This window comes from Anser anser (assembly GCF_964211835.1).
Source record: "Anser anser genome assembly, chromosome: 12".
NCBI lineage: Eukaryota > Metazoa > Chordata > Aves > Anseriformes > Anatidae > Anser > Anser anser.
In genome coordinates, this window is record NC_139733.1 from 17,837,078 (window position 1) to 17,859,604 (window position 22,527).

General features: G+C 46.2%; 1 long non-coding RNA gene across 1 annotated transcript; it reads left to right on the forward strand.

The window, feature by feature from the left end:
• The first annotated feature begins 17,197 nt into the window (after positions 1-17,197).
• Positions 17,198-22,240, forward strand: LOC310880110. Its single transcript, XR_014571393.1, has 3 exons — positions 17,198-18,121; positions 21,121-21,272; positions 22,160-22,240. It is a non-coding gene; the product is annotated as an uncharacterized lncRNA (long non-coding RNA).
• The last annotated feature ends 287 nt before the right edge of the window (positions 22,241-22,527 follow it).

Below are 22,527 nucleotides of genomic sequence, written 5' to 3' on the forward strand. Positions count from 1 at the left end.
GCAGCATCACCTTGAACCCATTGGTTCACTATGAGGAAATTAAATATTTTTTATCTTGGATAAGCCAGGACCATCGTTGGGACCAAAGTCATGAGATACTTTGAGTGCCTTCTCTTGGTGATATATATGTTGCACGGCTTTGTGTCGCCAAAAGTTTGATTTTCATCTGCCAGTGCAAGAGGTGAGTCTGAAAAGCACCACAAAAGGTGTTCTGCATCCCCGAGGCACTGTGGTTGTCAGAAAGGTTGGGTTTTGTGTGGATGCTTCATGCATAAAAGCAGAACTTGAGACCCAGTTTCAGAATCCTGTTCCAGATCTCAACAGGTCGGAGCTGTCTTGGCAAAGCAATGACTTTCCACCTCCAGACACGTAGAGCTTGGAGCACATTTTCAAAGCAAATTATATATATATATTTTCTAGTCCATACCATGCATCTGCCCACATGTGAGGCTGCCAGGGCAGAGACTGCCTTCTAACGCTATTTGCACAGCATCTGGCTTGAGAAGGGACCCCTCAGATGGCTCTCCAAAATGCTGCTGACACCCGGCGAAGATTAACAAACTCAAGGGAAGGCCAGAAATAATATATACAGCCCTTACTCACATTCTTGTCATGATCGGTTAAAAAAAATAAATACACAGAACTGTCAGTCTACCACAACTGAACACAGTTGTATTATCTGCTTCACTTTCTGATTTATTTGTTAAAGTATAGCAGAGCACTTACGCCCCATACAGCTAATAGTTGCTCTTTCACTAGCGGCAGAAATGCTTACGCATTCCAGTAGTTAAATGATGCAATATCCAGGTGGATATTCAATGGCCCGTGACAAATCTGGAATGACACAGCAGACACCATAAATATCTTCACTTGAACAGATAGAACAAAACCTTTTTTATGAAAGCTGTTCCCAATTTTTTTCCATGGGCTGGCCTTATTTTTAAAATAGCCTTTAAAAATAGCTCAGGGATTCATCCATCCTCTCTCCAGCCCCTTTCTGAGCTCTTTAGGATGTGGAGCCATTGGTAGTGCAAGCAATGGAGCTCTTTCCTATCAAACAGATACTTCTTGGCATTTTTTTTTTTTCATTTTCAGAAGTTCAGCTATGTGAATGTTCCTGATTTGTACAGTTAAATTCCTCGAGCTTATGAATGTTTACATTTTTTTGTATAACCTTGGAGAGTTTTGTAAGCATGTGCTTCTTATAGGTAACCTCTCTCTTTACTAGGGCAAGAAGCTGCAGGACGCCAAAGTTGGTGGTTGTCCAAGGCACCATTGTGGTTTCTCCCGTGCCAGCAATGTCCTTCAGGAGGGAGATGTTGTCCTGCAGACACGAGATAGACCTGGAGTCTGCCCACACTGATGCCTCAGCACCTTTTCTGAGTTCAATTATCGTCACATTACATATAATGCACTGCAAAGGGGTAGGTGAATTGTTGAAGGAAAAGACACATTTATTTTCAAAATAAGGTCTGGAGCTCCTGTCAAATGAGACTGAAATTGTTAAATCTTTAATTTTTCTACCAAAGATTTCTAAAAATCATCATGCTTCATTTCGTCATTTTTCAAATTTGAGTGATTTTGGGACAGCAATAAAAGGAAATCCCCCAAAGAGGAAAGTTTTTTGAAAAGAAGTCTTAGTAACCCAAATGTGAAGTAGGCTATTTTGTTTCAAATCAAGAAAAATCACATTATGGGCTGAAGACTTAAAATGAAGTTTTTCAAAGGGGAGGGAGGAGAGGCAGGTGTTTTTCTGAAACATTCCTTTTGCTTCAAGGTGAATAGGTATGTTTAAGTTATTTTATTCAGTTACTCATTGACTTAAAAACTATGATTTTCTTGTCTCTGTTACTGAAACAATGGTGTGGCATCTTCAATTTACATCTGAAAGTCCCGAGCATGAAAAGGCAGAGCTGGCGGGGTACCTGGGGTTAGCAAACCCTGCTGGCCACAGGCACCAGGGCAGCGTTGTAATGGTCCCAGGGACTGAGATTTGTCCCCTGTGCCTTGGCTTTCGGGGTCCCAATGAAAAAAAATTAGGTTTTGGCATTGCTCTTCATAGGATTTCATCCCTTTTGGAGCACATGGCAGACTGCATAAAACTATTCCCAGACAGGCTATAAAGATTCAGAAGAATGTATCTAATGCTACTGTCCTTGTTTATGGGCCTTTTCTGTGTACTTCTAGCTTTTAAACATTTTGAAAGCAGTAGGATTTCATTACTGATACATGTGTGCCTCAGAGGCAGCTACTGCGTCTAGCGGAGACGTCGTCGTCTCTTGCAGAGCGCTTTGGGCAATGAGGTATTAACTAACCGGGCTTAACGCCGCGTGCTGCTATGAGGCACCCCTGAATCATTTCTCAGGACAGGCAGGTCTCAAACGCAGCACGCTTGGCCTAATGGACTACACGCGAGTAGGCTCCTGCCCACACCTCCCCTTTCTAAAGGTGTTCTTTGTTCGTTCAGATACATCCTTTATTCATAAACAGCGCAGAGGTTGTCAATTTGTCATGTTCTCTATATCCCCTCCTCCTCCCTCCAGTTAAATCCTTGTTCTAAGCTCACATAACTGATTTTTATCTGCTCCTAACCACTTACCCCTTCTGGTGCTTTGCAGTCCCTTTTACTGATACTCGTGTGTTTATTTCTGTTTAATCTTTAGTGTCAAAGCACTAGAAATCTCTCTCGGTCTTGAGTTATGGGATACTCGTCTGTGCCACCAATTAATGAGTGAGGTAATCACAGCTGCGCCTCGAGCGGGCCGGCCGCAGAATACCTCTGCGGCGCTCTCCAGCCATGACCGCGTCGTGCTTGCCCTGAAAAATAAAAGCCTGTGCTCGGGCCAGGCATCGAAGGGAGAGCCCTGGAGCCGTGCATGCGGTGGGCACACCGGCAGCCACGTGCGAGTGCTCCATCCGGCAAGATTTTGGTGACGGCGGGTGGGCGCTGGGCTTGTCCCAGCGCGGGTCGGGCCGGTGGCAGAGCTCTGTTTGCAGCCGTGTGTGAAACCTCCCGGCCCCCACTTGGCTTCCCCAGCAGCGATGCCTTTCTTCTCGTGGCTCTGAACTTGCAGACACCCCTCTCCTTTGGCAAAGCTCAGGCTTGCAGCCTATTGTATGGAAATGCTGGTGTTTCTCTGCAGAACAGCAAGGATTCGTTTCTTTTTTCTCTTTAGCGTAGACAAAACAACCCTGTTTTCCATGAGCTCATCCTGTGAAACACCCGATGTATTTCAAATGATTTCCCCCCAAAATGTAGACAGAGGCAGATGCTCGCTTGGAAAATTTCAGCCCCGCTGGCTGAATTTTGGCAACAGCAACCGAAAAACCAGCGTCCTGTGATGGAAAGTGGCTGACAACTGCGACCACTGAGAACTGCTATGTAAAATAAACCCGGGGGAATCGTTCAGCTTGCAGAGGGGGCTGTGCAAACAGATGAATGGGGCGAAGCCACTCGCTTCCCCTCACCTCCCCTAGAACCGGCATTTCCTAAAAACCCTCGGCTGCTGCCCTGCTGCCCCCGCAGCAGGACAGGGAGAAGCCCAAACGCCCCAAGGAGAGCAGCAAGGCCCCATTTAGGGGATGCTTTTTTCTTGCTCTTGTTCCCCCGCTTTACTGATGACTTCCTCTGCTTGTCCTTCTGTTTTCCCTCTCCCCCCATCCCTAGCAGCACGGCCCCTTCCCTCAGCAGGTCTGCCTCGCCGGGAAGCCTTGGATTTCCATTACTGGTGTCCGTCACGTGTTTGTCAGGTCCCCTACACAATTCTCCCTTTGTATTCCCAAAGTGTTAAATTGCGCTTATTACTCGGGACACCAAGAGAAAATTGGCTAAGCAGTTGAAGGATAATTGTATTTCTTACGTTTTCTCCTTTTTCCTCCTGTAGAAGAGATTTGCTCAGTGAAAAGACCTCATCCAGCTTTCCTCCTGCTGTGGCAGAGCTCTGCTCTCATTACTCATCCAGTTTTTATCTTTTATGGCAATGAATTTAGGGTTTTTTGGCTGTGAATTCCAGTTTATTCTGCCTTGGTCCTGATAAGCTCACATTTGCTTTTCCTTCACTTCCTGCAAGAACAGCTTTTCCTATGAAAACTTCAAGCATTTATCTTTTAAGCATTTATTTGTAAACCACAACTGGGCCCTTGTACTTCATCCAAAGGCAAAAGCCCCCGTATCTCCAGGAGATGTTTGCACCTTGCAGGTGCTTACACGTACATTAGGGCCGTTCCCCTGGGTCAGACCAAAGTTTAGCCTTGCCTCATGTTTGGGACCATGGAACAGACGCCAAGAGAAAATGTCTAAGGACAAGGCAAGAGTGCCTTGATACCACCCTCAGCAGCTTTTTGACTGCTGGCAATCAGTGGCTCTGGGACTTCCCATGCTGGAGGTTGTGCTGCCTCTTGGGGTTTAATGTCCGTGGCTCCAATCCCTGTTTAAACACTGTGCTTTGTAACATTTGTCTGTGTGGTGACTAACAAAGCCTTCTGTAGGTGGCTTTTTTATATTTGTCAGCAAAATATTTTGGGGTTTCATAAAGTGTTTTCCTTAAAAAAACAAACAGAATAAATCTTGGTAATCTATCAAATTTAGCGCTGTAAAAATCACAGCAATTCCCCAGCCAACCCCATTGTCTTGGGCTCGGCTCAGACTCTTTGACAGCTTCCCTGGCCAGAGGGAATTTCCTGGGGTGCGGGGACCATCCCGGGGGGGAAGCTGTGCTTGTCCCAAGACCGTCCCTTCTCCACACAGGGGTGAGTCTGCGTGCAAAACCTCTGCGTGGTGGAGTCACTTCAGCAGCACTTGGCTGGAATTTTCCCAAGAAAACTGATTTTTCCAGTTGTTCTTCGTACGTCCTGAACTGAAGGAGATGTCGTTATTTGCAAAGTTTTGTCTTTCCCTGGGGTGCCTGTGGTGCTCACCGTACCGGCTGGGAGCTGATCTGCTCCAGCGCTTGCCCATATAGCCACGCGGACCATCGCTGCATCCTGACACATCTCCTCCCAGCACTGCAGAGGGGAAAGAGCCCCCCCAGGGGCTGGTGGCCACCCTCTGCACCTCCCGGTGCCTCCTGGTTGGAGCTGTCCTCAGGGGAGATAAAAACCTCTTCTGGTGCTTGCATGCCCCAGCCTGCTCTTTACAGAAGCAATTTGTCCTGGGGGTTATTTTCCAGGCTGGCATTGATTCCTCCCTGATGCATCAGTTTGAATTTCTCCCCCAAGCAAAATGCCACCTGCTGGTTTTGAACCTTCCCCCTTCATCTTTTTTATTCGTTATGCGATGTTGTTTCCAGAATGGATTTTTGGATCCACTAACATTGAATAAACCCAACCCTTGCCCCAGCCAAAATCTCTGCACACCTCCCTCTACCGCTCCTTGTGGCTCTGCCCACTCGGTGCTGGGTTTCCCACAGCCATAGGCCTGCGGTCTCCATCTGGGCTTGTCCCATTGCTGGAAACCAGGCTCACATCCCCTCACCCACGAAGAAATACAGAAGACCCCTTGCCCATGCTGGTGATGAGCCCTCGGTGCAGACAGTGGGAGGTTTTGCCTGGCTCAGGCTGGGAAGGGAAGGTGGAGGAAGGATGACCGCAGCTCTTCCTAGGGAGGGTGCAAGCCAGGAAACGGGGCCAGAGCAGGATGCGGCTCTGCTCATCTGGCTGGAGGGACACGGGGCTGCTCACACACATTTGCCCCCAGGCGTGGGGCTGGTGCTGAGCTCTGCGACCGGCTCGGCTGCAGCGCGGAGCTGCAAAAACTCCGCTTGGGCAAGAGCCTGTTTTAGAAAGTTGCCTGGGTGCCTTGGCAGAGACGGTTGTTTTCCAACCCGAAGCAAGCCATCAGGGCAACAGATGATGTTTACTTCATGTGACATAATACTCAAGTCAAATATTATTTAATAGTGCTTTCTTTCATGTCCTGACAACTCTGAAAGTGCCTCTGTATGACAAAAAGCTGTCGAACAACTTTTTGCAGCTTTGTCTTGTTTTGTGTGCGGAGCGAGTATTTGTCTTTTCTTTGGCCAAGTCAGACTGATCCCAGAAGAGCTACATCAGGTCAGACTGAAGCCATTTGTGTTTGGTTTTGCTAGCACAAGTTAATCACGTCCTGCAGAGGAGACTGCAGAAAGGCTCTGGTGGGTTTGGGACTGAATCGAAGGTCAGCAAGAGCACCCGGTGAGGTGGGAGGGATTAAGAGAAACGTCAGCAATGGATGACATGGAAAATGCTCAGATTATGACCCCAAAAAGTGGCGGTGCCTCCCAGCTGCCTTCAGGTGCTTGGGCTCAGGACCATGCTCCTACCAGCATCCTTCGTGGGGCGCTGCTGCCATGTGCCCTGTCAGGGCTGTTTAAAATTCTAGGGCAGAGGAGCGCATTTTAGGGATTTAACCTCACGTCTTGCAGTATCACAAGATGACTGGGTTTTAAGAGCCTTTCCTGCTAAAGCTTTGTGGATTCAACAAACCAAGTGCCCTGGCAGTGTGCTAGCCATGATGTACCCGATGGACCATTTCATTTTTACGGTGTGCTTAGGCTGGCTTTATCGTCCCATTCACTAGAGAAAGTAAATGCCATCTATCCTGATGGAGAAGTTTCTTTGGAGATGGTGTTTCAGGTGATTGAAGCTGGCAGAGGAAAACGTGGCTGTTCTTCACCCACAACAGGTTTTCTCTTTCAGAGTCAACAAAGCTCCCGTCAATGAAGTAGAAATATCCAAAGATTTAGTTAAAACTGGTGCTGATGATAGCAAATGTCAGTAGTGGCGTGTATTTTAGCAGCACCCAGAGGAACTGGCTGAGCTCAGGCTCTGCCCTGTGCCAGGCACTCCCCAAACCCGAGATGATTTTGGAAAGGTAGAGTCTGTGAGAAAGGCAGGTAGTGGCTCAGTGCCTGAGCTGCGAAAAGGTTTCCGCATTTCTTAAATTTCTTAAGCACTAATGCAAAGTCTTTCCAAAAAGTCTTCTGTCACCTCTGGATGGAGCAGCACGTGCCCCACTTGCCATTTGGTCTGTAAGAAAAGAGCCTGTGGATCTGATGATTGGGAGGGTTTGGCGTTTGCTCTGTATTTTGATATTTCAAGGGTAAAGCACATCAAGGACAACTGTAGAATGCATCTCGGGCTTAGGGTAGCTTTTAGGCTGTTTATAGGCTATGCTAGGAGCTGCAGAGCACTTGGGGCAAAGTTGTGTTATCCTAATTTAGCAGTGAAGTGTTGATAACTCCAGTGAGAAGAGTGAAGATCTTCCCCGTCCCCACAACTAACTGGCTGTGACACCAGTGGGAGAGGTCCAAGAGGCTGGTGATGGCTGAATGCCATAAAAGTGTCATAGGTATTGACTGAGATTTCTTCATGAGTTTGCCAGGGCTATGATCACACCCTTTGTATCCATTTTTCACCGATACTCAGTACATCAGGCTTCACTGGCAGGAACACACAAGCTTTGAGGCCACGATGTCATTGGCAGGAGTATTTGCAGAAGCTGAACTTTATGTTCCCAAGCAAAATTATATAAATAAAAAAGAGCAGGAAAAAAGAAAAAAAGAGAGAGAGAAAAAAGGTATGGGAAATATTCAGGGCTTTGTCAAATAACATCTGGCAGGAAAACTGGGCTCTTGGAGTTGACCTTGTTAAGGGTTTGGGTGTTGGGGTGCCGATAGCCACCAAGACAAAGTAATATTTAGCTGAGTCTTTCCAGAGCAGAGATGCTGTGCTGGTTGGGGTGGGTTGTCTCTGTGTTTTAATTGCCCACATAAAACTTTCTTCTGGGCATCCTAAGCACAACCGTCTGGGCAACTTCTCTGAATTAAAACCATCCAAGAGCCTTACATATATGCTAGCACTAAATCAGTTTTAAAGTTGCAGAGGATTATCTGTGTACTTTCTGTGTCCCACCAGGTCCTCTCCATTTTCTTCAGCAGTGGCTGTGTGTGGCAGTCTAGGAAAATAACCTCCAGCCCATTAAAGTCGCTGTTGCTAAGTGTATCAGACCGACAGAGCCTACTTTATCACAGCAAAGCTGCACTTATAGCCGATACAGATCTAAGTCACTCATGTTGATGCGTTTGGAAGCAAGATGTTTGGTCTGTTTTATGGGTTTTATTGTTTTAAGATGATTGATGTTGCACAAGACTTTATCGTGCTGTCAGCAATAAATGGAGAAAGGACACAACACGTCCAGAGCTGTGGAGCTGGTAGCTCCGTCTGGGTCTCCTGACTTGCAGCTGTGTCTCCTCAGCTCAGCCACCCCGTCTTCTCCCAGACCTGGGCTATCGGCAGGCGCTCGGCCGTGTCCCAGCTCAGCTGCGAGCCAAAAGCCCACAGGAAGGAGAGGGATGTCTATCAGCAACTCCGGTGGGCTTTGCTTTAGGAGCTTCAAGCCTTATAGGGTTTTCAACAGAGGGTTTTCAAACCTCAAGCTCTACTCAGGGCTTCTGTGGACACGTTGTGCCTGATTAGACTCAATGTTTAATTTGGGGACAGGGAGTGCAGTTTAATCCAGAAAAGATGGACAGAGACACTTATAAAAAAGAGCTCTTTATTAAAGCTCCCTCTCAGCTTTAATGCCAGCAGGAGCATTTTCAGAAGGCAGGGATGGGTATCTCACTGCTCCTTCCTTCTAGCATTCGCCTCGAGGCATCCTCCCAGTGGTGCACACTCAGAAATACCTGGTGCCCGGCACACCGGCTGCAGGGAGCCTCATCTGGCAGAGCCAGCCCGCTCCTCTGGCAGGCAAACCCAGTGTCCAGCCAGCAGCGAGTGGCATCTCTTGCTTTGCTTGCTCCCTGCCTGCTTTTATAGGGCAGCATTTTTCTGCCACTTCTGGCTGGGAGACAACCTTTGTCTGAACAAGCAGGAGGGAGGCTTTCTTGGCAGCTCCCTGTCTCCTCTCTTATTTCCCCCGGTGTTTTGGCTCTTTCTCCCCTCTCTGTTTATTCCCTTGGGAGCCCAGACACTAGCAGAGTTGTTGAGATTCCAGCAAGGGTGCAGCAGTCGCAGTCATGCAATCACATTTCATTTGCAGACAGAGAAAAAGAGCAGATGCTGGGTGCAGGGAAGCTGCTTTGGGCTGGGGATGGTGTTCTTCGTACAGATGTGAGAAGGACCCATGTTGGCACCATGTGGCCCACAACTCAGGTTGCTTTAGATGCCACCAGCAGAGGACAAGGGACATCAACCCACAACATCAACCTGGAAAGGCCAGGCCAGAGGGATGAAGCTCAGCAACAAAGTGCAGTCATCTCTCCTGGAAAAACACAAGGCTAGTGTGTGAGGAAGCCTGCCCTGCAAGGGAGCCAAGGTGGAAAGTGCCACCAGGAAACACAACAGCCACTGCCACAGTGCTTTAATCCCTGCGCCGAGTGCCTTTCCTTTCAGGCATGCAGGTTTCAGATGTTCAAAGGAGAAGATGGGATCTGGATACTGACAAATTTGGCCAATTTAAGCAAGGCTTTGAATCCTCTGCCAGAGTAACTAGAAACTGGAGGTGAAGAGGTTTATCAGTGCCTCTTCCCTGACATACCTGGGGAGGAGGGCGTTTACTTCACACTATTCACCCTCGGCTCCTGACACAGCTTTTGTCTGACACAATCTGTCCTCTGAGCAAGAGCTGTTGGTCACCTTACCCCAGCTCAGGATCTGCCTTTCCCACCTGCTTTTGGAGCTTTCGGAATATTTGCCTTTTTTTTTTTTTTTTCCTTACGTGTAATTATCCCTAAAACTTTGCAGCGAAGCTCCCAGATTTCCCCAAAGAGTTTTCCCAGCAATAGGGTTTGAGAGGACCCCATCTGCATCCTTCTTTTCCTGCCGTCAGCAGAGCTGTGGGGGAAAAGGGAAGAGGGATGCTAGTGGGCTGAGCCCTGTCTTCAGAAACCTTCCTCTACTACAAGCTGGGGGTGAAAAAAAAAAAACAACAGCTAAAAACCTTACTTTTTTTGAAAAGGAGCTTTTGAAAGAGATTGTATTAGCTCTTTTGTGGTGGTTGGAGACAGGATTCAGAGGTCTTATCCAGTTCTATGTCCTTAAACCCAAAGGTTGCAACTTAAGCTTGAATTTAGTCCAGGGAGCCCGGTGTTGTGCTAAAAAGCAGCCCGATTTAGGGGATGACACTAATTCCTTCTCACCTTAGCGCTGCCCACAGGGGGAATGGGGCTGATTTGGCTGTCCCCAGTTTATCCCCACTGGGAGCACTGGTTGGCAGCACCAATGTGGTGAGGCCTCCTGAGAGGACCTCCTGGTGAGGCCTCCTGGTGAGGCCTCCTGAGAGGAGCATGACGCTCTTGGTGCCTCCCCACCTCTCAGCAGGACAAATCCCAACCTAAAGCCGGCTGTGGGGCAGCCACCCACCCCTCATGGCCCGGCCATCCCTTGTAACTTGGCATTGGGGACAGCTCTCCACCTCGGATTTATCTGCCGGACCCTCCAGCTTGCACAGAGCAGGGCCCTCCCTGGTCCTCCCCGGGAACCTTTGTAGTGGGAAGGGCTCGACTTGGAGGCCAGACCCCACATGTGGCAGGCGGGGAGGCCAGCTCGCCTTCCCCGTGCCGTCCCCAAGCGAGGCAGAAAGCACACGGGGCAGCTTTCAGTGCAGCCCATCTCCATGGAGGTTTGTCTCCTCAGCAAGCCACCTCGGAGGCCTTCCTATGCACCGCGTGGGCCCGGGGTTGAGCCTGCATGCTTAGAAGAGCGGGACCACACAGAAAGTCCAGCCGGCCGACCAGGGAGGCTGCTAATTGTCTGTGTCTGCTGGGGCGGCTGGCTCCCGCTTGGCAGCAGCCACCCGCACATGCTGAGCCCTGTGCCGTGCAAGGTGGGCTGCCAAAACTCAGCCCGAGCACCCGCAGGCCACGGCCTGGGCAGGCTGTGTGCAGCGACTCGTGCCTTAAGTCACTCTATAAATAGCCGAGGAATTACCTTTCGGTGTCTTTCAGGAAGATGTGCTTAACTAAGCAGCGAGCAGCACGGAGGGGTTGCTTTGTTTGTTGATACAAACGGTCTCCACGCAGTGCGCGGGCTCGGCGAGGCTGGAAACCCTATCAATATTTTGGTGACACCGAGTTACTAAGCTGCTGTCAAAGCCCGCCGAGAAAGGGAGCAGATCCTCTCCCCGGGAGCAGCTTGCTCCCTTAACTCGTGGCTCTCTGCTTCGAGCACGTTTTTATATTTTGTGACACCGCCGTGCAGCATTGGTATCTAGTCCTATTTTGTGACAGAGAGGGTTGAAGTTGATGTGCTCTCCCCTTCCTCCTGGGGGTGCTGAGCTGGCCGGGCTCCTCCTGGCCTTTGGGGACATGGTGCCGGGCCGCGGGCTGCCCGCCGGCCGGGTGCAGCAGGCAGGAGGCTTGGCCGAGGGCTGCCTTGTTTGTTCTCCTCTCCCTGCCTCGACTCACAGCCTTGGCAGTCCCTGTGAAAATGCCTGGGGGTTAGAAAAGTCTGAAAATGTGTTTGTTTCAAATACTTGGCTGGGCTTTTTCTAGGCAGGGTTCCCAGCACAGGTGTGAACTTTTTTTTGGGTGCTGTTTGTAATGCAAACACAGCGAAGGAAGCGCTCCCATATTCTGCCTGGATTTCATAACGCTCCGGCATTGCTATTTTTTTTTCTTTACCTTATAGCCCTTGGCAATGTTAGTTTTACTCCTTATTTATTCATTTATTACTTATAAACCATCCTCCCTTCTGTCCCCAAGCCACCTCTGAATGCCGATGGAGCACTACATCCCCATGCAGGGACGCAGCTCTCACCCCGGAGCTATTTGCCATCCTTGTGCAAACGAAAGGAAACAACAGGTTTCATCAGCCTGGGAACCTGTGCACGCAGGAGTGTTTTTCCTGCTTTCAAGCTCAAACCACCTTCACACCTGAAATCCCAGTGGAGCCTGCCTGAGGCCAGCATCCCATACGAAGCCAGGAGGGACAGTTCTGTCAGCTCTGCTCGGAAGGTGCTAATTCACCCACGTCCCCAAGGTGGCCTTTTGCCAAGAGTGGTGCCGGGCACATGGGGCGTGTTTTTCTTTTGAAGACGGGGCAAAAGTGCACGTTGTTTGCTTTACTTATTTATTTATTTATTTATTCCCCCTGTTTGATTGAGCAATTGATGGTCTTGTGGAAAAAAGGTCTTTAAAAGTCAGACAAGCATTTTCTTGAAATGCGAGGGGTCTGCGGCGTTCCTGTCAAAGCACGGCTCAAGCAAAGGGACGTGGTGCTTGGAGTTAACTTCGTGTTTCTTTAGAAAATAATAGTGTAAAAAAAAAAATCCTGTACGAGTTTTGGCACCAGAACAAATGAACGCAAACAGGCAGAAAATGAGAAGATTTGTAATCCTGAAAGAAACAACTCCGCCGGGGATGAGAAGAGGGTGGGGGGGCTGCAGGGGAGCCTGTGACGGGTTTGAGAATGTGTCTGTGTGGCACGAGGATGGGGATAGAAGGACATCTAAGGTAGCAGTTCATTTATTGATGATAATATTTCATAATCAAACAAATAGCCTGTTGAGAGCAGCAGCAAGTCCAGGTTTTCCCAACCTTCATTAGTTCTGCAGCCTCATTTGTTCTTTTTTCCCTGTGATTTGTGGTGGCAAAAGCACTTGAGCACACTGTGGGCAAAACTCTCCCTTTAAAAGTGTTGTATGAAGAAGGTCTTTTTTTTTTTTTTTTTCCCCACTCATTATTGATCCTAATTTTGTCCTGATTCCTTTAGCCCAATTTAAATACCTGAAAAAAAAACCCAAGCTCTCAGTGTTTGCAAACCATCCACGCTGAGCCCCACATCTCTGACATCTCTGCTTCACCTCCGTTTCAGAAGAGGCCTGGTTTTCCAAGGTGGTTGCCCCAAGACATTGGTAGATATTTTAATCTGAGAAGAAAAAAAATGACAAATTTTAATCAAATAAGTGATAGTGGGAGTACTGGGATGCCACAGCCCTCATTGTATCGAGGGAGATGAAATTAGCACCAGCCCTTGTCCTGCAGCCTCCCACTCCAAAACTCCTCCTCGCTGGGGTAGGGTGGGACAGGGACCTGCTAATCAGCTGGAAAGGAGCTTTCCCAGAAAATCTCTAATGCAATCAAGGCGCCAATACAATGCAAGGCAGGGGTGGCCGGGAACAACACCGCCCTTCCCGAAGATAATTGGGGTGGGGGCAGCTGTGCTGTCCTGCCTCGGCCCCACCAGGCCCAGCTGGTCTGAAAGGAGAAGGTGTGGGGCCAGGGCTAGGCTCAGGGTGCTGCAGGACTGCTTTAGTCCTCAAAAGATAGTCATGTTTTACTTTCTGCTGAGTCCTTGCTTTGATCAGCGCTGCTGGGAGTGCTAGCCCATTTCATAGGTTTTAGGAACTGAGGCAGCACCAGAAAAAAAATGTCTTGTTGGGGAAGGACAGACCTCAGTGTCCACGTTCTGAGCTCTGTGCCTTCTGTTACTCTTTGGGGGTAAGCTCTAGGGTTATTTCCTTCTAAAAATATTTTGGGCTCTTATTAAAGAATCCTTTGAAAGAGAACCAATTATAGCTCTGAGCATCATTTCCTTGCTCAAGCGTGACCTAGAAGTTGTAAGTACTCACATTTGTTATCTGTACTTCGTTTCAACTCGAATAGTAATTCCTGCTTTTAATTTGATGCTGATTGATCGTGAAACTGCATGTAAGCCATATGGCACCCTGTTTGCTGTTTTACACCATCCCCATTTTCCAGCAGTTGTATCAAACCATTTACATAGCTCCAGACGTGCTTAGGGGACAACCAAAGGGTGGCATTTGTTTTGATTATCTCATTAATGCTTTATTCAATCAAGAGAAATCACAGCAAACGCGTAGCAGGCCAATGTGTACAAACAAGACCTCCCAAACTCACACGAGGTCCACCAGGCGCGCTGGAAGCAGACACATTTGCTAAGGTTTTACACACCTGCCTTCTAAAAAAACAAATGTTATTTTTGTAACGGAGGCCTGAGAAACCCTTACCGCAGGCTAAAGCCAGCTTGCTGTGACTTGCCCTGTTCTGCTTTTTTATTGAAAGCAGCGGGCACAGCAGGTGAGAAGGAAGGGTTGTGCGAGCTGTGCCCCACCGCGGTGCAGTGGGAGCCCCCCATTCTCTGCACTGCTGCCCATTGCCTGAGCTGTACTTGCAACCTGTGATTTTGCAATGCTTTATCCAAGCCAGGCTGTAATCTGGAAATGGGAAGGATGTGCTTTGGCTGTGCTCAAAATCAGGAATTTCAAATTTCCTCAAAATCTGACAAAGGAGCGAGTCATTTCCCACTGAGCAGATGGAAACAAATGCTACCATAGCCGTGGGATGTGTGCACGTGTGCAACAGGGCACTTCTGAACTAACGCGTGCTCTTTTTTCCCCTGGTGTGCCCGTGTGTGTGAGCCACAGGTGCTTATTATGCATGGCCCAGATTATTCAAGTTTAAAGCATAAAATAAAATGGCAAGAGGCAGACAAATCATGACAAATATCAATATTAATTGTAATCTCATTCCTGGCAGTGTCTGGAGCCTTTTACGATAGCCAGGCATCTAAGAAAACCAATTCCTATATAAAAGATTAATTTCTTGAAGCTAGACTGCACATTCAAAATGAAAACCAGGTTAAGGGGAGAAATCTGTGCTGGATGCTTCGCTCAGGCTGGGGTCAAGGCATCTGAATATGGTTTTAGTCTGAGGTTTTTCAAAGATGTTTTAGGGATGTAGTACGCAGTTCCATTCATTTTAGGGGCTGTTGACCACTCACATACCACACGTGGCATTTTCCTTTGGGAATAAATGCTGCCTGAGGTTGCCAACTGTGCAGAGGTCATTTTCTTTCATAAAGAGCTGCAGATAGATAAAGAGGAGAATTTATTGCATCCTAATAACTGGAATGTCAGTAGTTTACTTCACTTAATATTCATTTTAAAAAGCTAAACTTTAAAGAAAAAAAACTATCAGTTTCATACTTTTCCCATACTGCTTTGCCAAGGATAATGATGAACTCAACAGTGAATTTGCTTTTGCTCACAAAAAGCAAGGGCAAACAAATACATAAGATTATCACAAGTGAAAGTGCACCAATCTGCTGCAAATACTGGGTTAAGCTGTCTTGTGCCACACTGGGAAATGAATACTTATCGATCGTTTCATGCAGAAGAATGATTTCCTTTCGAACATGGAAATCTGATAGCAAACATAAAATGGAATACACATAAATTAAACATTTTGCATTATTTGCGTGCACTGTATACTTCTAAAGCCTACAATTAAAAGATAGAAAGTGAAAACACAAGGTTTCCAGAAGTGCCTCTGCAGTTGCTCTTTGCCCACTTTCCAGTTGTGCAGCAGCAAAAGCCTTTACCCGCAGGGTGCAATGTTTTAGAGTCATTCTCGGAGGTTTTAAACTCCAGAGCAGTCCCAAGGCAGTAACGCCTTAGATGGACGGCGATGCCCAGAGGAGCCGCTGGGAGACCTGCAGGTGCTGCTCAGCACGCAGACCCCTGCCAACAGCTCTGCGTTATCTGCCACAAGCAACACACTTGTAGCCAAGCGCCCGTACGTGCTGCCTGCCTGTGGCCACTCTGAAGCTCGTCATCTCTCACCACGAGCAGTTACAGATTTTGCTGAAGGCTGCTCCTTGCTCCGTGCATGGCTAGATATTTGCACGGCCAGGAGAACGTCCTCCGGGGCGCAGCAGCATGGACAGGCTCCCTCCCTCCCCCCTGCTATTTTCCTCTAGGATGAAGCAAAAGGGAATTCAGAGAATGTTTTTCCTTCCAGCTAAGGAAATCTCAGGGGCTTCTTCTGTAGCGCTTCGCACCGCCAGATGTGCCGTGCCGTGCCGTGCTGGCAGCAGCTGGGGAGCAGCTGGGTGCCGTGCGGGGTCAGCGCCCGCCGCCCTCTGCCCCAGGCTGAGCTGCAGAGCCAAGGGAAAAGGGCTTTGGGCAGCAACCTGGCCATGCCATCAGCCTCACACCAAGGCAAGGCGTCAGTGAGTTTGGTTTTCATGTCTGCTTAGCGGTTTGCTGGCTGCCACCACACCTGGATTTCTCTCCGGGTGGCCCCGCAGGACAGCGGGTCCCATCCTGGTGCTGCAGGTGCAGCATGAATGGCACTGGGGAAAGGCAGGGGATACCAGCTAAGCCAGCCCAGGGTGGTTCAGAATGTCTGACAGTGCTCTTTTAAGTTCTTTATGGAAAAAAAAATAAAAATCCTCCTCTTTCTGGAACAAAATTCAGTATTTCTGTATGAAATACGGATTGACTTTAGGAGTATCAAAGTTTGAAGTTCCCATATACAAAGGCAACACATTCTTTGTGCAATGTAAATCTTCAGTAATTAGTTTGAACAACCCACATGAAAATCAGCAAAATTTAGCTCCTGTACCTTTTCCTGTACCTTTTTTTTTTTTTTTTTTTGTCATACCAGAGAAGTACGGTAATATATTTTAATTATTTTTAAAGGAGAAATGGTTAAAATCAGAATTGATTGAACTATTTGCTTTCTGGTAGGAGCGAGGAGCCTTTTGAGGTCTCTTAGGCGAGCTTCAAAAACACCTAAAAGTTGCATGATCGAAGCTTTGTTTTCAATTATTCATTTGTTTTCAATATCTGAAGGTCATACAACAGGCTGGGATGGGGAATGCAGCTGTCATTAAAAATTTACTTACTTTTTGTACTCCAATTAAACTTATAGATAATAGCAGATAAAAACAACCATGCAATTGCTTTCCTGATGAAGGCACTGATTTATCGATACTGAACTTGGCTTCAGTGTAGTTACACCAGGGATGAATTTGCAAAGGTTTGCTTCCATTTTAGGAAGAAAAAAATTGACAGCTGTACAAACAGCAGGATGTGATACCGTCCTTGATGAGGATTTTTCTTGGCAGCACGGTGTACACATCTTGCAAGACCATGGCATGCCACACTCCCTCCGAAGACACGGTCAGCTAGGGCTAGCATGTTAAATTAGGGATTTCATCCCCTCCACTCCCTTTGCAGTCAGTGAAAAAGGGAGGAGGGCTGGATCAGCAGAGGGGATGGCAGGAGCTGCCTTCAGAGTCCAAGCACAGGCCTTCTCCTGCATTTTCCAGGATCTGAGTTTTGGGACAATAAAAACAAGGTCTTTCTTCAGAAATCACCCCTCTCCAGTCTGCTAGACCTGCAGGTTGGTGTTCCAAGAGATCAGCAGCATATCAGTAGGAGCAAAGTTACCCACATGGTGAAGTGGTTTTGGAAACCCAGCCGTGTAACTTCGGCATTTAAGCAATATTTCCTTCTGCAAAAGGAAGGAGGTGCTGCAGTGAATCGATACATCCTGTGGATACCTTGGGCACATTGACTTATGGCCCAATAGTGCCTCCAACAACAGCAGAAGTAATCGGAATACAGAGCAATAATGCAACCTTTCGTTATACGTGAGCTAAGAAAGAAATGGCGTCCGGCCTAATACACCAGCTTCTCCTGCTTCATACTTTAACTTTTATTCTTAAGGCTTTCTTCTTCTCCATCTCTTGTTGTGGTATTTTTTGCTTTGTACTTCTCAAAATTACATTTAAGCTTATCAGTGATATTAGGGATTCATCTTGAACATTGGATCAAAGAGATAATTTTACCGTAAGATTTAATACTGGTGTACTTATGCATTGCCATAGCAGTTACTCCCCCACCCCACAGCCCCTGCTCTGAAAGAGAACTCATCACCTGAGAAGGAGGCAAAATTCAGAAACACATGATAATTTGGTAAGTGATTCACTACAAACCCTGTGTCTATTTTGGTTAAGAATGTAAGGATTCATGCAAAATCTGCTTAGATATTGTCACAGCTTAGATATTGTCAAAACATATACCTATGTTTTTCCTTTATTTTTTTTTTTCCTTTTCTTTTTTTCTTTTTTCTCTCTGAACAGAACTGTCTTGAATATCCCGCAGGCTTTGGTGAGAATTTTAGAAAGTCTGTCAACATTCGTATTTCTACACACATGTACGTAGCATTTCTACATGAGGCAAAGTCAGAGTATGCCATTACATATTTGCTTTTTAACAGCAGGTTCGCTGTCACTCTACAGGCAAAATACCCTATGCAGCATCTTACTACTGGAGGCCTGGAGACGAGGAGATTACGGCAGGTGCTAAGCAGATAATAAGGTCACAAGTTTGGTGAGTTGTGTCACTCTTACCGACCTAAACTTTCATCCCCTTTTTTAGTGCTACTCAAATGTGCTCTTTAAAAGTTTTGAATTTCATCAGACATCACAGAAGTTATCCTCATGGTGCTTTCAGAAAGACTGGTGGTAGAGGCTTGCTGTCATCACATCGTCGTCTCGTCCAAGTGGCTGAATTGCTATATGTTAAAGCTCTGGTTAGACCGAGGAAATGCTCATATGTATGCTTCTAAGGACAACTTGCTATAAGCCTGTAAAATGAATAAGATGGATGAAGAGGGCTTAGGTTTGAACCAATCTTTGGGTCCTCCTCACGCCTTGAAGTCTGTCTGGCCGATATGGCTACGTGCAACGGGTAAGAACGTTGGGTCTAAGTTATGAAAACAGCTGCAGCACAGGATGGGTCTTAAATCTCCCCTGGATGTCCATATGCGTGTATGCATGTATCAGCCAGCCGTGTCTTCCTGCTTGACATCCAGCTGTTCGCCCTGCTAGGCAAAGCTTAGTAAACTATTTCCAGAAAATTTGAGTGGAATTTGATAAATAGTTTCAGGCGATGTATTGTTTGAGGTGAATTTTCTAAGGATTTAAACCTTCTGCTAATAAGTCTTTAATCATGAATTTTTGCTTTGATATTAGTTATTTTCCAGCACTATCTGAAGCAGTGAGTGGAGTAATGGGCCATTTTGACTCTACATTTTAATATACTTCATATTTGACGATGCCCAAGAAAAATGTCTTCATCCTAAATTGTCATTTAAAAATACCAGGGTGACTGTTAATTGTGGCCACAGTGGAAACCGTAAACCAGCAAAAATAAGGGTTTAAGAAACAGGAATGCTAATCAAAGAGGGGATCCATTTAAGTTTTCCTTAAATTTTTCCTTAAACTTAGTGCAAGTATTTTCCCAGGATGGAGAAGTGCTCAACTGGGTTATTAATTTATACATGAGCAAAAGAGGTTTAAGCATTCTCCTTGTGCAGTTAGAGTTTTCTATGAGTTTTCTGAAATTGTAATAGCTTCTAGACTGCATTATTTCTTTTCTTTCTACTGATAAGCATTATAATACAGGGAATATTTAGGTATCCATAGAACATTTAACTTTCCATAGAGATAGGATGCTAAGAACAACATTCTTTGTGGATACTCACAGAAGCAGCTTGAGATCTAGGCTTTTTTTTTTTTTTTTTTCTTAGATAAAGAGGAAAACAACTTTGATTTTCTTCCACTGGATTTTAACAATGTAAAAAGTTAAAAAAAATGCTTTTAAGGAGAGGACAATTATAAAGTAGGGCAGCCTAGAAGTACAAGTGTTAGAAGTTAATTGAATGGATACAATTACATTTACAAAACCTCCTTATCTTATTGCAATATTAACATTAGTGTAATTTTTCTCCCTTTCTGGGAGGCAATGTCACACTAAAGCTGATATCAGTGTGATTAGATAAATGTTACTTTTACATGTATGCCGCCTTAGTGGGTTGCATGTGTACATTTTTAACGATTTTCTCTGTCCCTTTTAGAAAACATCCTTTTGCATTTTAGCTATCATGCAGTAAAAAAATATCCCATTCTGGGGAAACAGAGTTAGAAGTATTTGTAAAGTTGGAGTTTATCATAATAAGCAAATCAAACTGGTGAGTGTGGCTGGTGAGAGGGAAAAACTCTTGTAGAAAAATGGAAAAAGGTTTCAATTGGAAAAAAAATCAGATGCACATCTTGATTTCAATGAGTGGTCTGTAAATTCCCTACAATTCATGAGCAGTATCAGATTAAAATTTTTTAATTAAATCTTATTAAAATCAGATTTAAATTTTTTGGCCATATTCCTTCCAACATGAACGGCTTTGCTCACAGAAGAAGGCTCCCTGAGCTCAGCGGCAGCAGATCTCTGGCGCAGGAGACCCTCTCCCCAAGGCTGTGCCTGGGAGGATTGTCCAGACCCAAAGGACTCGAGGCCACTCATACTGACACGCAGGGCAACGCTAAAAAGTGGTCGTTAATAAATCAAGTGGCAAAATTTCATCTCACAGTCCTGCCTCATGTGTTCCCTGCCCATGCCAACTCTGTTCTCACATGAAAGGGAGCAGGAATCTGGGAAGCTGATACCAAGTTTTTGTTCTGCTGTTGTGGTTGTCTGGCTAACTGTTTCAACAGGAAGGTGTTTAATCAATGCGAGGCAAAAGGCAGAGAAACAAACTGGTGATTTCCAGAAGGAGAAAATGTCAGCCCTGATTAGAGGGTTTCTTTCTCAAGACAGAGTAGACAATACAAAGCGTGTGATAACACGCTCAAGATATGCCTAAGATCCCCAGCAGCAGCCCCTTGAATGAATGGCACATTTCCTATCGCGGCTCCCGCAGTCCGAGGCTGATAAGAAATGTCCAGTGCAGCAAGAGCGCGTTGCTGTGAGATCCTTGAACCTTCATCTTCTCTCAGGGAAGAGTGAAAAAAAGAAAGAAAAAAAAATAAGAAAAGCAAGTAGAGGAAGCAGTTCCCTTTTATTTTCAGGTTGTAAATTTGCTGTTAGATTTTTCATATTAGGTAGTTGTACTCTCCAGCTCATGTGAAGGTAGGAGGACAGGAAGAAAGAGGATATTTCCTTTAAGTTTTGATCCAGAGAAGTGAAATGTTTGCTCTCCCAGTGGGTACAATGTCTTTTTGTGCTTTACAATTTGATTGACGCTGGCAAAAGGGGCATATTATGCACATACCACATGTAGCCCTTCATATCCTGCTCGATGTGTGAGCTGAAGTCGTTAATCTCACCCATTTCCTATGCTCAGCACTCTGTGCCAAGATGTTCAGAAATAACGAGGGATTTGGGATGCCTTAGCTATTGGGTGTCCAGCTGAAGAAACTTCTAAAGGTCTTGGTTTTCAGGAAGCTTTGAATAGCCATACTTTGAAAACTGGGCTTGTAAAATGGCTGTTGACAAGTGATAGGACTCAGTCCTCGGAGGTCTCCATGAAGTGGGCATTTTCTCACTTGCAGGTTGGACTCAGTGGAGCATCACTGACATCTTCGGATGGACTTTGATCAAGCCATGCTGCCACGTGGGCAGCAGGATTGGGCTGCAGCTGCTACCTGCTGTGTTGGGCTGCTGTAGTCTTCCTAGGACTTGGACTTGGCTGGCACAAGCAAAGGTCAGTTCTTCCCCTTGGGGTAAAATATGTCGTCGTTAAATGTCAAGTAAGGCAAAAAAAGTACTGTGTGGAAGTGTCCCAACACCATGCTCTGTAGTATTCAAAACTGAGGTATGCCAAAGCCATGACTGTTCTCCACATTGAAAGTTTTTGTGAGAGGAGCGATCCCTCTGCTGTGTACTAAATTTGAAAACATCAATTCAAGTCTAAAAGAAAAGTCAAATTTGTTTTGCCCTAACTGGTATTCAGAACCTCCCGTTTTGAATATCCCATCCCATCTCTTCCCATCCTGTCTACGCTATCCCATCTCATCCCTTCCTATCCTATCTTATCCCATCCTATCCCATCCTATCCCACCCTACCTTACCCTATCTCTCTACTTCATCCCTACAGCACCACAGCAGCTTCTAGAAGCGCTGGCTGAATACGTTTCCCAGATGAACTCTAAGGTCAAAATAGCAGAGAATAAACAATACGCAGAGCAGAACCAGCGTGTACCAGCTTGTCTTAGTGGTACAAAGCTGAATAATACCTGGGTAAACACTGCAGAAGCAGCTATTGACAAATTGGCCACTCAAGAACCCAGTGACCTCTGAAGTGCTGGAGCTCTGCCAAAGTCCAGCAGCGGCAAGGAATATGATGAGCTGCTGTGTTTGGGAGCGAAGACATGGGGAGAGATATAAATTACATCCCGGATGTTGCAATGTCCTGTAGCTAACACTTCTATTATCTACATTGTGCATATATAGCATATAGTTACACAGACTTAATCTGAGAAATAAATATGTCAGGGGGAATCTAGTTTTCATCCTTTTGCTTGCAAAGCTCCTTTCGTTCTTTTAAAACCAGTATAATACTAAATTACAATAATAAAATCTGCTTTTCAGGATGTTTGCAGCCAGTTTGGCAGGTTCAGAAGATAATCCTTCACACCTTTTGGCTTTAAATAAATCACTTTTTGTACAGAGACAAAAAAAAGCAGCCTAGACTGTTTTTATTCCTTTGAGGAACCCTGTGCAACACCTCCCAGCTATGTAAATGCTGTGGTCATCATGCAAACACATTTCTCAGTTGGGTAGGTGTCTAGCATATTTTCTTCAGTCTCGGGAACCGCAGGAATAGGGTTTGCCCATGCTGCATGATTTGAAGTAGCCAGCCTAGTAATCCTTTGCAAACCCTTTGTAAAGGCAGAGAAAGGTTGCTTGTTCATGCAAATAAGCACCGCTGGTTTGGCTTGCAGAGGTATGCAGCTTGC